Here is a 4,487-nt window from a genome sequence, read left to right as displayed (position 1 = left end):
AACCCGCGACTTCTGTACTACTTGCCTGATACGGACGCATCATATCTACTGTACGATTAGATTAGATGGGGCGGCAGCGCACGGCACAGCTCGGGCTCCGCTGACACAGCCGCTCTGACTCACCGGCCCCCGGGGCCGCGTCGGCATGCTGCGCACAGACCAGCTGCGCACGGACCAACGTGCACAGCCTGCCCTAAATCTTCCCATGTATATAAACCAGCCTCTGCTGCCCTAGGGACCTCAGTTTCGACCTCTTGTCCCTAGGTCAGTAAGCTCTCCTGTACTTACTTCTTTTACTTACTAACTAATACATTCTTGTCCCTAGCCTTAGGTTTGAGCATAGCTCACCATCGCTTCGGTGAGACTTAGTCGGACGCCCCCAGCCTTCAAGTTTTCTCTAGTCGCTTGACCTCAAGTCGCGACACGCGGAAGGCTCGGAATCTGGTACATCGAAGGGAGTGGCGGCACCCTTGGGCACTTTGACGAGCACGGCCCCGCCTCCGACGATACCAGCAGCGGCACCCGCGCCGTCTTCTTTGCCGCCTATGCAATCTACGTTTCGACCTACTATGTCCGCTCCTCCAGCACCACCAGTACACCCTTTCGCAAACGCTCGTGACGCAACCTACGCCCCACCGAATGTTCGAAACTTCGCAACTCCGCCGAAGCCCTCGAACGACAAGGGCAAGGAACCAGCGTACAAGACCATCGTCCCTGTCATCCAGCCGAAGCTCGCTGAGGAAATCTTCCAGCATTCGATGAAGTCACAGTTCGTCACGCTGACCCCAGAAGAGTTGCTGTCAATCGCGCCCGACGTTCGAACCAAGTACCGCGATGCCGTCACCCCTAAGTGAGTCTCGACGGAACCCGTCGCGTCGGCCCACATCGTAGAAATTGGCGCCGACGAGGTCATGGCTGTCAACCAGCTCTCGTGTTCAGGTGCAACATTGGAACCCGGTGCTACAATCGTACCCGACCCCTATGAAACATATCTGAAGCATATCCCTCACGGCGAGTACCCCGCGGAATTTACTGTCGCCCGCGATCCGAATGCGATTCATTCAATCATCGCGTTGATTGACAACAAAGAGCAGATCGAATGCATCGTCGACCCAGATTCGCAAATCGTCGCCATGTCAGAAGAGGTCTGTCTGGGCCTCAACCTCCTCTTCGATCCTACTATCCAGCTGAACATGCAATCGGTGAACGGCGAGGTGGACCGATCACTGGAACTCATTCAAAATGTTCCCTTCCGCATCGGTGAGATCGTATTGTATCTTCAGGCTCACGTCATTCGAAACGCAGCATACGACATCCTCCTCGGCCGACCCTTCGACGTGCTCACGCAGAGCGTCATCAAGAACTTCGCCGACGAGAACCAGACCATTACGATCCTCTGTCTGAACACCGGCGAAACCGTCACAATTCCGACGTACGTGCGAGGAAGATTGCAAAGCCGGCAGCATCCTCTCGGGTGTTGCAAATCGCATTTTCTCGCTTCGAGGAATTGATTCCCCATGATCAAGGAGAAGCCGCACTAGTCATCGACTACGATGGGGTAAAACCGAGTATTTCCTTCGTCTCTCCTATTGATTCCTCGATTCCGAACGCTGTTTCGTCACTGTACCTCTTCGCATGCACCTCCGTTTCTTCATATTTGCAGTCTCTTTACGCTTCGGACAATACAGCTTCTAATGCCGCTCCGTCGAACGCTTCGACATGGGCTTCGACTCTTCTATTTTCAGCTCCGTTCGCTTCGACTCCGCCATCTCCCGTTTCGATGAAGTCCATCTCACAGTTTTCCAACTCGATTCTTCCCTTTCCTTTGACGACATCGACTTCTACCCCTTCAACGCACAAGATCCTCTCCGCGACAAAGAAGAAATACAAGCCTGTCGCTCTCAAAACCAGACCCATCCTTGGTGCCGTCCCCGAACAATTTCGAATACTTCGAGACATCAAGGGCGACCCTCTCTCCATCATGCCTAAGCTTTCGACCGACCCCCCGCCGTTCAAACCTACCAGTCGGTACACCCTCGAACGCTTCGAAGCAACCGAGAAGCTTCATGACAGCGACTTCCTACTTCCCGACAAACGTTGAGTCCTCCATCACTTCATGTGCCTGCACAAAGAAGCCTTCGCATGGACTGACAACGAGCAAGGATGCTTCAAGCCCGAGTACTTCCCTCCCGTCGATTTCCCCGTTATTCCTCACACGCCCTGGGTGCAGAAGAATATCCCCATTCCGCCCGGGATTTACAACGAAGTCTGCGCAGTGATCAAGCGAAAGATCGCTGCTGGAGTCTACGAGCCATCAAACTCGTTGTATCGATCGCGGTGGTTCTGTGTCGTCAAGAAGGACGGTAAATCTCTTTGACTCGACCATTCCCTCGAGCCCCTCAATGCAGTCACGATCCAACATTCCGGTGTACCGCCGATGCCCGAATACCTCGCAGAACAATTCGGAGGAAGACCATGCAGCGGCATGCTCGACCTCTATGTCGGCTACGACGAACGACTTATTGCCGAATCTTCGAGAGATCTAACGATATTCCAGACACCCTACGGAGCCATGCGCCTGGTAACACTCCTGATGGGTTGGACGAACTCAGTCCTGATCTTCCACGACGACATCACCTACATCCTCCAGCCCGAGATCCCGCACGTTATGATGCCCTATGTCGACGATGTTCCTGTCAAGGGTCCCGAATCCAAGTACGACGACGAATGACTCCCTTCGAACCGCGGCATTCGATGCTTCGTATGGGAGCATTTCGAGAACATGAACTGCGTGGTCACTCGAATGTGCTACGCCGGAGGTACCTTTTCAGGAGTCAAGAGCGTCCTCATCGCTCGAGAAATCATGGTGGTAGGACATCGCTGCACTCCTCAAGGACGCCTCCCCGACGACTCTCGCGTTGCTGCAATATGCAACTGGGGTCCCTGCGCTCTATCCGACATTCGAGCGTTCCTCAGAACCATCGGCGTCGTTCGAATCTTCATCCGTAATTTCGCTCACCACGCCGACGCGCTCATATGTCTCACGAGGAAGGACGTCGAGTTCGAGTTCAGTCTGGAGCAAATCGCGGTGCAGGAAGACCTCAAGGACGCGCTGCTCTCATCCCCCGCACTCTGAGCCATTCATTATGATTCCCCCTCTCCCGTCATTCTCGCAGTCGACACGTCGTTCATCGCCGTTGGATATCACCTCTGCCAGTGCGACGAGGCCAACACACGAGTCCGTTACTACAGTAGGTTCGGCTCGATCACGCTCAACGATCGCGAACGAAGGTTTTCGCAGCCGAAGCTCGAAATCTACGGCCTGTTTTGCGCACTACGATCCCTTCGACTCTACCTGATCGGCGTTTGGAACCTCATCGTCGAAGTCGATGCGCGGTACATCAAGGGTATGCTGAAGAATCCGGACATAGCCCCAAGCGCGAGTATTAACCGATGGATTGTCTCGATTCTCACATTCCATTTCATGCTGGTCCACGTCCCCAGTACAATGCACGGCTCTGACGGTCTCTCTCGACGCCCCGCTCAACCCGGTGATGTCATCAAAGACGAGGTTGACGAAGAGTTTGACGATTGGATCGACCAGATGCTGTCACGAGTTGACACGGCGTCTAGCCGTTTTTTAATTTTTTCCTTTTCGCGGGCTCGAACCCGCGACCTCTGTACTACATGCCCAATATGGACGCGTCACTATCTACTGTACGATTAGATTAGATGGGGCGGCAGCGCACGGCACAGCTCGGGCTCCGCTGACACAGCCGCTCTGACTCACCGGCCCCCGGGGCCGCGTCGGCATGCTGCGCACAGACCAGCTGCGCACGGACCAACGTGCACAGCCTGCCCTAAATCTTCCCATGTATATAAACCAGCCTCTGCTGCCCTAGGGACCTCAGTTTCGACCTCTTGTCCCTAGGTCAGTAAGCCTCCAGTTGTATCCTTTCTTACATTACTAACTAATACATTTCTTGTCCCTAGCCTTAGGTTTGAGCGCTGCTCACCATCGCTTCGGTGAGATTTAGTCGGACGCCCCCAGCTTTCAGATCTTCCCCTGTCGCTTGACCTCAAGTCGCGACATTAGGTCGAAACTCTCCACAGCTGCCGGCGTCCCTCGGGACTCCCACAAATCACACTCACTTCCTATAGGTTGGGTGGTGCGCACCCTTACAATACCATACGATACGTAGATAGCCTACATTACATCACCAACACTTAGGGAACGAACCTTTCAGCACCTGCACTTCAGTGGGCGGTGCTTGTCCTTAACCGGACGCGTGGACTAGGTTCCTGCTGCATACTAGCCAAAAGCAGTACTGGGCCCCACGTGAATCACGAACCCTAGTGTCTTCTCGGGTGCCGTAGGTGTAAGCTAGCTAGCACGGCCTTTCGTAGCACGCGCACCTCCCCTTCCTCCCCCCATCAACGTGGCTGACGAATTCTTCGACTGCTCTCGACTTGAGCACACCTTCGAC

This window comes from Postia placenta, assembly GCF_002117355.1.
Source record: "Postia placenta MAD-698-R-SB12 unplaced genomic scaffold POSPLAscaffold_1, whole genome shotgun sequence".
NCBI lineage: Eukaryota > Fungi > Basidiomycota > Agaricomycetes > Polyporales > Adustoporiaceae > Rhodonia > Rhodonia placenta.
The sequence above is the reverse complement of the archived record's forward strand: the minus strand, read 5'-3'. Positions refer to the sequence as shown.